The sequence below is a fragment of the Tupaia chinensis genome, unplaced genomic scaffold, assembly GCF_000334495.1.
Source record: "Tupaia chinensis unplaced genomic scaffold, TupChi_1.0 Scaffold000222_1, whole genome shotgun sequence".
NCBI classification, from domain to species: Eukaryota; Metazoa; Chordata; class Mammalia; order Scandentia; family Tupaiidae; genus Tupaia; species Tupaia belangeri.
The window spans coordinates 2,113,155-2,126,560 of NW_006159697.1; positions in this window are offsets into that span (position 1 = coordinate 2,113,155).

The following is a 13,406-nucleotide window of genomic DNA, read 5'->3' on the forward strand; positions in this document are numbered from 1 at the left end:
GCTGTGTCTGGAAAATGATCTGTTTATGATATGCACTGATACGGTCCGGTATCCAGGGAGGACGATGCTGTCCACTGTTGCTTAAGAAAACAGTGGGGATGTTTGAATACACACGTTAATGACTCTACTACTTAAGAACAGTAGAGGGATTAGATAGCCCTGTCAGTGGAAAAGAGGCCTAGAAAACTTCAGGCAAAGGTAAGTTACTGAGCTCCCCAAAGAAGTAAAATATCTTAAGTTCCACAACATTGTAGACATCACTTTTTTTTTTTTTTTGAAGTTTTTGCCATAGGGCACGTGTGCTTACCAGAGAGAGACAGAGAAAGTGAGAAATCACCCCCTCTAGGGAGGATGGCTACTCCATGATCCCTTGACCTTCATTCTCCTCCTGGTATTTTGGGCACACATGCACACATGTCTAGTGTGATTTTTTTTTTTTTGGGGAGAAATTTTTGCTATAGGATGCGTGCACTCGCCAGAGAGACAAAGAGAGACAGAGAGACAGATGGCCATGCTGCAATCCCTTCTCCTCCATTCTCCTCTTGGGATCTTGGGCACGCACGCACACACGTCCATTGTGAGTTTAAGCCACCGGGTCCGGGACTCGAACCACAGTTGACTACATGGGAGTCCAGTGACATAGCCATTATGCTAACTGCTGGTCCCCCTGGTGTGATTTTTTAAGCCTCCAGGTCCAGATCACGAACCATGGTCAGCCATCTGGAAGTCCAGCGCCTTAACCACCATGGCACCTGCTAGCTTAACATCATTCGTTTTTATAGTATAACAATAGTGCATTTTAATAAAGTAGAAATTATCCAATGTTTTGCAGAAATAAATGATTCAAGGTACAATGCCCTACAAGATAGTAACATATGTGTATTACCCTTCCCAGTAAGTCCTTAAATAAATACCTCAGATTTTGAGGACAAAGGTAATGACTGTTTACCATCCAAATTCTCAAAGATAGCAACATTATTGCTCTAAGTCCTCTCAGTCTTTCTCCTAGCTCATCCTCTTCTTTATGGATGTTGGCAACATCCATAAAGAAGTTCATGTATAAAATGATGCTGCTTACAGCTCTACACAGTCTAATAGAAGATACAGCCAATTATATTTCAAAAGTAATTAGATTTCCATACAGTTTGTAAAAAAAAGAAGTCGTATTTGACTGAGGGAAAATAATCAGGAAGACATTCATAATGGAAATAATTCAATAGGAACTCTTCAGCCACCTATCTTTGATTTCTCTGCTATGCTCTTCTCACCCCCACTTCTTCTTTTAAAAAAATTTTTTGAGAGATTTTTGCTACAGAATGCATGCATTTGCCAGAGAGAGAGGAGAGAGAGAAAATGAGAAATCATCCCCTAGAGGAAATGACCACACCTCTCTCTCTTCTCCTCTTGGGATTTTGGGCATGAGTTTCAAGTTGCCGAGTTTGGGACCAAAACCATGGTTGACCATGTGGGAGTCCAGTGCCAGCACCCACTGGCCCCCTCAAAATATTTTTTAAGTTTATTTCATGAAAGAAAGAGATAGAGACAGGTACTCCCAAGAAGGTCGGGTCCATTGCCTTTGGAAGCAGTTGGTTCAGGAGACCAGCAGATGGTGTAATGGTTATGTTGCTGGACTCCCATGTAGTCAACTGCAGTTCAAGTCCCAGACCTGGCAGTTGAAAATGCATATGATGGGCATATGTGTGTGTATGCCCCAAATCCCCAGGGGGGTGATTTCTCACTTTCAGTCTCCCTGTCTCTCTCTGTCTCTCCAAAAAGCACACACATCCTACAGAAAAAATATTTCTCCAAAGAAAAAGCGGTTGGTTTGGAAAGACCACACTAGCCATTCAGGCTCATGAGAAAGGTTTTCCTGAGTCACTGGATGGAGTGTTTCTTAGCTCTTTGAGCAGAACCACACGAGGAGACGTCTTTCTTCCTGCTTTGTGAGAACATGGAGTCCTGAAATGTTCCTTTCCTGTATTTACCAGGCAGGCCTCTAGGACTGTGTTCTCAGAATTTCGTCAACAAAAGTCCACAGTTTAAAACATTTTTCAAAGGAAAAAGTAAAGATCTTTTTCACAGCACCATAAAGTGCCAAGACTACGTGAAGTGGAAATTACAGAATTAGATTTTCGTTTAAAGCACACTCAAATATTCTAATGAGTGTTCTTCTCTTCTGCAGTATGATGCCAGAGAAGAGGCTGCTATACAACCGGTGGAAGCCCTAGGATGAACAGAAAATGGAATTCACCATTTGTAGCCCTCAAGGTTCTGCCACTAGCTGAAACACATGCCGAATAGAAACCCACACAGAGCAGAGCTTCAGTTCCTCTTTGTGCTCCTCCCAGGGTGAATCAGAAGCAGAAGTCATCAGATGCGGTGGTTTCAAATGCTAAGATGCTGCTACTTAGAGACTAAAGCCACACGGGAGGCCTGGGTTCAGGCTCCAGCGCCATCGAAACAGGCCTGACGTGGTGGTGTGTGTCTGTAATTCTAGGTAACTGGGAAGATGGAGCAGGTGGATTATGACATAGTGAGACTCTGCTAAAAATCCCTCTCTCGTTCACTCACTCATAAATAAATATTTGGGGGGGAGGGGTTTACAAATGGGATGAAGTATTCTTTGCTTTCTTTGTTTAAGGTGCTCTCTCTTACGGGGAATACCTAAATTTTTGTTGCTATATCAAGAAAATACGGTTTTGATATAAATTCTTAGGAACAAAATTACAGGTAGGTAAGAGAAATAATTTATAGTGGTATAAAATGTAGAGAGAATGAAGTTACAACTTACTGTATATCTCATAGTAATTAAAAATTAGAATTTTGGAGACCAGTAGATGGCATCATGGTTACATGGTTGGACTCCCACATAGTTGACCGTGGTTTGAGTCCCACACATAGTGTCTTAAAACTCACACAGGGTGTATGTGTGTGCGTGCCCAAAATCCCAAGAGGAGAATGGAGGAGAAGAGACTGTGGTGTGGACATCCCCCCTGGGGGATGATTTCTTGCTTTTTGTCTCTGTCTCTCCAGTAAGTACATGTACCCTATAGCTAAAAAAAACAAAACAAAACAAAACAAACCAACAAAAAACAAAAACAAAAAAAAACTCTAGAGAAAAAGAAGAGATTTTAAATGTTCCCAACACAAAGTAATGGCACATGGTTGTGCTGATGGATATATGAATTGCCTTATTTAATTATTACCTATTGCGTTCTTGTACTGAACAATCGCACGGTACCTGACAGATACGTAAACTTGTTATTTGTTTTTAAATGTAAAAAAAAAATGCATTATTTTATTTATAGGAGCTTAATTCTTTTTCTTCTTAAGTTTATTTTTTTCATGAGTTTAAAAGACAGGGAGACAGACAGAAAGATAGGCAGCCCACCCAATGGGGTCAGAAGGCCACAATCCACACTCACGCTAGCTGGGCCCAGGTCATGGACCTGTGTGTGCAGCATACTCTGGGAGCGGTCTCATCTGACCCTGTAACCTCCCCTGTGGATGAGCCTCACAGACGGTTGTGTCTTACCGCTGTGCCACTATCTGGTCCTACCTTTTCATTTTCTTCCACTGAGAAATAGAGCACACATAAATAACTGGTTTTCTAGTCAATTCCCAACCTAAAAGATATGCATCAGAAATTGCAATTTAAATGCTTTTGGGCTTTTATCCACAAGTTGAGCCATTGTGCTCTGACGGGTTTTGTTTAGCTTTGTTCGTTTTCACTGTCTTCCAACCGTCTTTGTTGGCTCCTTCTCTATTCTGGTTAACCCTGAGGAAAACAGAAATGTTTGTTTGTTTGTGTGTTTGTTTTTTTTAGCTATAGGGTGCATGCACTCACTGGAGAGACAGAGAAACAAAAAGCAAGAATAGCATAGAGGCTGTTTCAAGAGAAGGCCCATTTTCATCTGTGCTCTCTCTAGACCCTGGGCGCCATTAAACTTCCTCAAGACCAAGACAGAGTGGGACTTGGGGACCGGGGAGTCAAACGTATGTCTTTAGATCCACTGGGCACCATAGAACTCTCATCTCAAAGAGTATTAATAATGTTCCATCTGTATCTCACTCTCCATTTTGCTTTTTTGCCTTAGAGGGGATTTTTGCTATCGGGTATGTGTGCTCGGTAGAGAGGTGGAGAGAAAGTGAGAAATGACTCCCCAGGGACGATGGCCATGCCGCAGTCCCTACTCCTCCATTCTCTTGGGATTTTGGATATGCACGCACATGTGCCTGGTGTGAGTTTGAAGCCACTGAGTCCTGGACTCCAACCACGGTCAGCCATGTGGGAGCCCAGTGACAAAAACACTATGCCACCTGCTGGCCCCCATTTTGCCATTGGAAATCCCTTACTTTGATGGAATTTTCCTTTGAAAGCTTCCCTATACCCCATTTTTCTTCTCCTCACTTACATTTTTTCAATTAATGTTTCCCTCTCATTTACAGTGATGACTTTGTGCATTTTTTTTAAGAAAGAACTATTTATTTAATTTTATTTATTCATTCATTTATTTTAATTTGACCAGCGAGAGACATACACAGGGGGCTGGGGGAAGTGAGAAAGCAAGTCACCAGGTCCAGGACTAGAACCACAGTCGGCCTCGTGGGAGTGTCCAGAGCCTAAACCACCACGCCCCCTGCCGGTCCCCGGTGCATGTGTGTTCTCGCCTTGACTGTTCAGCTCAATCTCTAAATCAATTATAGCAGCACGAATCTCCGAGCGTGAAATGACTATTGAAAGCTGCATTTCTCCCCATCACCCGAAGAAATTCGCCCTCAAAAATGAGCTGCCACGGAGCAAAGCATTTTAAAAGGTTGAGGGTATTTGATAAACACGACGCGAGAACGTTCAATTAAAATTGGCCAAGTGACTGTAACAGAAAAACAGAACCCAGAGATTTGCTAAATTAGATGAGGCCTTGGAGTACTGGTCCATTGCACCCTCTAGGATGTCCTTGACAATGTTCTAAACCTTGAAACAGCTTTATGATAAATAAGAAATTTCCAGATAATGAACCTGATAGGGTATTGGAAATGGAAATCAGAGAAACTTCTGGACCTCAAAGAGGTGAAATCTTCTATTGCTAAACGTGTCTCATAAGCTTCATTTCCCTTCATTCTACGCATTTATATGAGGTGGTCTTCAAAAACTTCTGGAAGACATGTACCCTTAAAAAATTAGGCATGGATTTCAAAATTGTCATACCCAAAGAAACTTGTACTTTTTTTTTTTTTTTTTTTGGGAGAGGTTTTTGCTATAGGGCGCGTGCGCTCGCCAGACAGACAGAGAGAGACATAGAGACGGAAAGTGAGAAATCACCCCCCAGGGGGGATGGTCACACCGCAATCCCTTCTCCTCCATTCTCCTCTTGGGATCTTGGGCACGCACGCACACACGCCCGGCATGAGTTTAAGCCACCGGGTCCGGGATGCGAACCGCAGTCGACTACGTGGGAGTCCAGCGACATAGCCATTACGCTAACTGCTGGTTCCCAAGAAACTTGTACTTTAATTTCACTTGCCTACAAATGTTTTGAAGGCCCCTCATATAGCTAGGCTATCTCGTACAATAGCCAGTAACTACCTATGCTATTGACATGTAGACATTTTAAAATTTTATTTATTTATTTACTTGCCATAGGGTGCATGCACTCACTAGAGATAGACAGAGAGAGAGAGAGAGAAATTCCCCCTTAGGGGAAATGGTCACACTGCAATCCATTCTCCATTCTCCTCTTCAGATTTTGTGCAGAGTCACATGCTCCTGGCCTGATTTTCAAGCCTTCGGGTCTGGGACTCAAACCACGGTCAGCTACATGGGAATCCAGCTCCTTAGCTATCACACTACTTCCCTACACTTATATTCATTTAAATACATTTTATTTATTTTCACTATTTTTTTTTTTTTGAGAGATTTTTGCTATAGGGCATGTGCACCTGCCGGAGAGATATAAAGCGAGAGATCACCCCCGGGGGCGGGGGAATAGCTATGCTGCAATCCCTTTCCTTCCTTTTGCCTCTCAGGATTTTGGGCCCACATGCACAAGGGCCTGGAATGAGTTTTAAGCTGCCAAGTCCAGGACTCGAACCGCACTGGACTACATGGGAGTCCGGCCATATAACCATTCTGCCATCTGCTGGTTCGTCACAGAAATTTTAATTCCATTTAAAATCAACTTCATTTAAGGGAACCAGCAGTTAGAGTAATGGCTATGTCGCTGGACTCCCACGTAGTCGACCGCGGTTCGTGTCCTGGATCCGGTGGCTTAAAACTCACACCGGGCGCGTGTGCGTGCGTGCCCAAGATCCCGAGAGGAGAATGGAGGAGAAGGGATTGCGGCGTGACCATCCCCCCTGGGGGGTGATTTCTTGCTTTCTGTCTCTCTGTCTCTCTCTGTCTGTCTGGCGAGCGCACGCGCCCTACAGTGAAAATCTCTCCCCCCCAAAAAAAAATCAACTTCATTTAAGACAGATGAAATGTCAAGTTTCTTAATCTCACTGACCACACGTCACGTGGTCCATAACCCCATGCGGCGACCATGTTCCATAGGACACGTTGAGAGACTTGGTCATCACAGAAGTGCCGGATGAGCTTGGGTTTGTTTTCAATAAGCGCCCTCCTGCACGGCGATGCCGCCTTGTTCCTCGGCTCGCACTGTGTGCTGGCTCCCCTTCCTGCTCAGTCTGAACCCTCCTCCGCCTAGTACCTGGTGTGCTCCTCACAGGTTTCTCCAAGACCCCACCCTGGGCTCGACTTTCATCTTGTCCTGTATTCACCCAGCGCTCTAAGTGGGATTGTTCGCGCGTCTGCAGACATGGCCAGCACTTCCCTGGTGTGGGGTCCTTGCTCTGATCATAAATACAGACTTTGGGGAACCAGCAGTTAGTATAATGGCTATGTTGCTGGACTCCCACGTAGTTGACCGCAGTTCGCGTCCCGGACCCGGTAGCTTAAAACTCATGCCGGACGGATGTGTGTGCATGCCCAAGATCCCAAGAGGTGAATGGAGGAGAAGGGACTGCGGCATGGCCATCCCCCCTGGGGGGTGATTTCTCGTTTTCTGTCTCTCTGTCTGTCTCTGTCTGTCTGGCGAGTGCACACGCCCTATAGCGAAAAACCTCTCCAAAAAAAAATACAGACTTTGCTTCTATCCCTGTTTCACTCGGCTTTCATCTCCAAACAGAGAATGAACTGTTTGTCTAGAGTCAGGTGTCATCTCCCCCAACGTGAACCCCTCAGTCACAGTGCACACGCATCTGAGAGCTCGTGCCCTCTTCTACCGTGCACTGCGGTCACGAGGGAACACGTCCCACAAGTTGGTGGAGACCTATGCGTCTGCCACTTCAGCCTCTTTCCATGTCTGGTACGTTTTAGGCCTTCACGCAGTGTATTTGGAATTGGACTAAATGTAAGCACCCAAATCAGTCTTTGAAACTCGTTTCGGTCCACGTAAATGTAGGGGTATTGAGAAATGAATGCTGTGTGTTATTGCTTAAAATGACAGGGGCCATGGGGTGGCGGGTGGTTAAGGTGCTGACACTCCCAACTACATTTCGAGTCCCGGACCTGGTGGCTTGCTTTCTCACTTTTTCTATCTCTCTAGTCAAATTAAAATAACTGAATGAATACATAAAATGAAGTAAATAATACGTGTGCGTGCGTGCCCAAGATCCCGAGAGGAGAATGGAGGAGAAGGGATTGCGGCGTGACCATCCCCCCTGGGGGGTGATTTCTTGCTTTCTGTCTCTCTGTCTCTCTCTGTCTGTCTGGCGAGCGCACGCGCCCTACAGTGAAAATCTCTCCCCCCCAAAAAAAAATCAACTTCATTTAAGACAGATGAAATGTCAAGTTTCTTAATCTCACTGACCACACGTCACGTGGTCCATAACCCCATGCGGCGACCATGTTCCATAGGACACGTTGAGAGACTTGGTCATCACAGAAGTGCCGGATGAGCTTGGGTTTGTTTTCAATAAGCGCCCTCCTGCACGGCGATGCCGCCTTGTTCCTCGGCTCGCACTGTGTGCTGGCTCCCCTTCCTGCTCAGTCTGAACCCTCCTCCGCCTAGTACCTGGTGTGCTCCTCACAGGTTTCTCCAAGACCCCACCCTGGGCTCGACTTTCATCTTGTCCTGTATTCACCCAGCGCTCTAAGTGGGATTGTTCGCGCGTCTGCAGACATGGCCAGCACTTCCCTGGTGTGGGGTCCTTGCTCTGATCATAGATACAGACTTTGGGGAACCAGCAGTTAGTATAATGGCTATGTTGCTGGACTCCCACGTAGTTGACCGCAGTTCGCGTCCTGGACCCGGTGGCTTAAAACTCATGCCGGACGGATGTGTGTGCATGCCCAAGATCCCAAGAGGAGAATGGAGGAGAAGGGACTGCGGCATGGCCATCCCCCCTGGGGGGTGATTTCTCGTTTTCTGTCTCTCTGTCTGTCTCTGTCTGTCTGGCGAGTGCACACGCCCTATAGCGAAAAACCTCTCCAAAAAAAAATACAGACTTTGCTTCTATCCCTGTTTCACTCGGCTTTCATCTCCAAACAGAGAATGAACTGTTTGTCTAGAGTCAGGTGTCATCTCCCCCAACGTGAACCCCTCAGTCACAGTGCACACGCATCTGAGAGCTCGTGCCCTCTTCTACCGTGCACTGCGGTCACGAGGGAACACGTCCCACAAGTTGGTGGAGACCTATGCGTCTGCCACTTCAGCCTCTTTCCATGTCTGGTACGTTTTAGGCCTTCACGCAGTGTATTTGGAATTGGACTAAATGTAAGCACCCAAATCAGTCTTTGAAACTCGTTTCGGTCCACGTAAATGTAGGGGTATTGAGAAATGAATGCTGTGTGTTATTGCTTAAAATGACAGGGGCCATGGGGTGGCGGGTGGTTAAGGTGCTGACACTCCCAACTACATTTCGAGTCCCGGACCTGGTGGCTTGCTTTCTCACTTTTTCTATCTCTCTAGTCAAATTAAAATAACTGAATGAATACATAAAATGAAGTAAATAATAAAAAAATGACTAACCAACGGGACCAGCAGATGGCATAATAGTTGTGACGCTAGACTTACATGTACTTGACCACAGTTTGAGTCCCACACCCGGTGGCTTAAAACTCACGCTGGGCACGCATGCGCGCGTGTGTGAGTCCAAGATCCCAAGAGGAGAATGGAGAAGGGACTGCAGTGTGGTCATCCCCCCGGGGAGTGATTTCTTGCTGTCTGTCGCTCTCTCTGGCAAGCTCACATGCCCTATAGCAAAAACTTCTAAAAAAGAAAAAGACTAATCATCAAAATAAAAAAAAATGAAATCATGAAAAAATGATCAAGCATTATGTACTCTTATCATTTCCATAGGACAATCCTATGGAAGAAAATTAAAAACAGTTCTTCTTACAATTTTATATTGGAGGTCATGCTGGTCTGATAGAATGGGTTGTGTGGTACTGAGGACTTTCTACTTTGTAATGTTTCCCTGTGGGACCAGCGGATGGTGCAATGGTTACATTCCCCGGACTCCCAAGTAGTCGACTGTGGTTTGAGTCCCGGACTCAGTGGCTTCAAACTCATATTGGGCGCGTGTGCGTGCATGCCTAAAATCCTGAGAGGAGAGTGGAAGGACTGAGAAGGGATTGTGGTGTGGCCATCCTCCAGGGGGATGATTTCTCGCTTTCTGTGTCTCTGTCTCTGCAGCAAGCACACACGCCCTATAACAAAAATGTCTCTAAAAGTAGATAGATAGATAGATAGATAGATAGATAGATAGATAGATAGATAGATAGATATTTCTCCATAATACTTTGACTGCAGGAATCAAGAATGTTTTGGTGTAAAGCTGACAAAATCCTTTATTCTGTCTCTGTCTCTCTCTCTCTCTCTCTCTCCATACACACAACACACAGTGCAGAGACAGCTGTATATAACTCACATATTCTCCATTCTCTGTCTCTCCCGCGTGTGAGATGTGTGTGGGTGTATCTTCCCTAGCTGATTCTCCCCTGTTCTCGCTATTGCTCGAACTCTCATGCACCACTGTCCTTCGTTTTCCTGTTCTCACTCTCCTTACCGAATTCTCTCTCTCCACGATTTCCTGCTGCAGCTGCCTACTCTATGTAATCTTGTCTTACCGTGTACTCTAATTCTCTTTGACATCTTGGAATGCCCATGCTATGAACACTCATCCTCCTTCTCCTCCGTGAGTGTCACACAACCTCCCAATGTGCCTCATACAGCCCGGGCTCTTCAGCCCCTCCAGGGCTCCTTGGCTGCCCTCTGCGGTGTGTTTCCCAGCTGTGCCTGTGCTAGGAAAAGGGAACCCTTCCCAGCTGTGTGCCCAGGGGGCATGACAGGGGGTCGGCAGTGGCCAGACCCATCCAGGATAACATTCTGGGAAACCTAGGAAAGATAGTGGGTAAATCCACAGGAATGGAGCACGAGCCAGCCAGCAGGGCTGTTCACGATAGCACCTTAACCTCAGGGTCGCTGCACCGGCTCGGACTCCCTGGTGTGCCTCTGTCAGTATGAAGGGCACTTAAATCGATAGCACCTTAACCTCAGGGTCGCTGCACCAGCTCGGACTCCCTGGTGTACCTCTGTCAGTATGAAGGGCACTTAAAGTGTCTTGGGAACCAGCAGTTGGCGTAATGGCTATGTCGGTGGACCCCCATCGAGTCGCAGTTTGCGTCCCGGACCCGGTGGCTTAAAACTCACGCCAGGCACGTGTGCATGCGTGCCCAAGATCCTGAGAGGAGAATGGAGGAGAAGGGATGACGGCGTGGCCATCCCCCCCTGGGGGGTGATTTCTCGCTTTCTGTCTCTATGTCTCTCTCTGTCTGGCGAGCACACGCGCCCTATAGCGAAAAACCTCTCCAAAATAAAATAAAATAAAGTGTCTTTAGCTCTTCACAATATCTGACGATGATGTCAAGTGGAAGCTCACGTTTCTAACGCTTACACTTGAGGAAATGTGTGGGTGCAGAGATGAACTCCCCGTCTCCGGGCGGTCTTCCCCGCGGATACACATGAGCGCTGCGGGATTGATGGAGGTGGCATCCAGACAGCTTTGCACCTCCAGTTTCTACAGCCATATGGGGCTGACCTAACAGTCGGTCACTAGCGTGACCCCATTAATAAGGAGCATCCTTCCTACTGTGCCCGTGGGCTTCTCAGTTCAATTTGCTGCGACACTCTTGTAAAGAGACACATGAATTAATTTGTCATTAGAATTTATTTCTGGGCTGGAAAAGGCCTTCACCCTGCCATCACAGACGCAGACCCTGAGAACGCACACAAGCATGGCCTGCCTTTTGAAACGGTACAAGCGCCCCCGTGGAGTTCTGACCTAAGCGAAGAGAGGAGTTCTCGGGGCCCTTACTCCTGATTTGCTGTGCGGCGGTGAGATGCAGGGTGTGAGGCTATAGAAACGGTCTGATGAGGCTCCTTCTCAGCTGGAAGCCCCAAATACATTTATAATGGCTCAATGGAACCAATCCCTTTCACCCCTCAGTGCATGTCCCCATTGTGGTTGGGTGGTTAGAATTCCAAAAGAAGAAAATAATTGACCTATTTGTTTGCAAGACCACTAAGCAGATGGAGGTGTCCCATTACATCATGTTTTAAATCTCAAACATAGGCACAGCAAAGAAAAAAAAGGGGAAAGAAAAACACCCACTAGGCAGGAACTACAGTTTTTAGCACGTATGCATAAGATTTGATTTAAAAATAACATGTTTAGAAACTGCTTTACATAAAAAATTGCTTACTGAGGCTGTCATGGTTTTTTACAGGGGGAAAAGGCACAACGAGAAAATTGTACAAAATCAAGATGACATCTTTGTAAATGGGTCTTGGCCTAGAGACATACCCACAGACCTCACAGATGAGTACAGTAGAACTGTGATAGGAACCCTGTAAGGACCATCAGGGAACGGGCACCTCGCAAAAACTGAGGGTCGGGGACCAGCAGCTGGTGTAACGGCTATGTCACTGGACTCCCATGTATTTGACCATGGTTCAAGTCCCGAGCAGGGTGGCTGAAACTCATGCAGGCTACATGTGTGTACATGCCCAAGATCCTGAGAGGAGAATGGAGGAGAACGGATTGTAGCATGACCATCCCACCCTGGGGGGTGATTTCTCGCTTTCTGTCTCTCTGTCTCTCTCTGTCTTTCTGGCGAGCACATGAGCCCTATAGGAAAAACTTCTTAAAAAAAAAAAAAAAAGAACTGAGGGTCCACATGTGTTTGCAGATCTGTACTTGGCATGTACATAGTCTATAGTCTGACTTTTCTCCCATTAGAGCAATAACTAATTTCTCTTTTAGGTTTTTTACCATAGTGTGTATGTGCTTACCAGAGAGAGACAATGAGAGGGAAACTGAGAAATCACCCTGCAAGGAGGATGGCCATACTGCAATCCCTTCTCATCCATTTTCCTCCTAGAATTTTGGGCATGCATGCATATATACCTGGCATCACTTTCAAGCCACCGGGTCAGGGACTTGAACCACAGTTGGCCACATGGGAGTCCAGTATCTTAATCACTATGCCTCCTGCTAGCCTCAACTGATACTTATGTCAATTCAAGGTTCAATGAAATGTCTTTTTTTAAAAAAAAAAAAAAAGTTTGTTTATTCCAGTATTTCTTTCTTTTCTTTTTTTGGGGTAATGCACATCTTTTATTTTACAATTGGTAAAAAGATAAGGTTATTGCTGCAGTTCCTTCCAAAGCAGAGCTAACATTTCTTTTTTGGGGGGGGAGTATTTTTTTAATTTCTTATTTACTATCATAATCTTGTTTATATTACATTGAATCACACATCTCTTTTTGTTTTCTTTTTTTTTTTGAGAAGTTTTTGCTATAGGGCACGTGCACTCGCCAGACAGAGACAGAGACACAGAAAGCGAGAAATCACCCCCCAGGAGGGATAGCCATGCCACAACCCCTTCTCCCCCATTCTCCTCTCGGGATCTTGGGCACACACGCACACGTGCCCGGCGTGAGTTTAAGCCGCCAGGTCCAGGACTTGAGCCGCGGTCAACTCCATGGGAGTCCAGCGACATGGCCATTACGCTAACTGCTGGTCCCTTTCATTTCTTATTTGCTATCATCATCTTGTTTATATTACAGTGAATCACATATATCTTTACAGTGTATGACATTTGTTTTTCTAGAAGGAATGCCTTGCACATCAGTCAAGACAAAGACATGAAATGCCCTTGTTAAACCCGTGGCAGAAGGACTTTAAATTACTCAGGTTGCTCTCAGTAGCCGGGTATATAGAACGCCTTCCATTTTTCCATCCAGACTAAATATTAGCAGAGCTTAGAAAGCAAAAGGTGTGGCAAAATCCACATCCGAGTCAAGCCAGGCCTTGCCAGCTCCAGCACCACCCACCGCTCT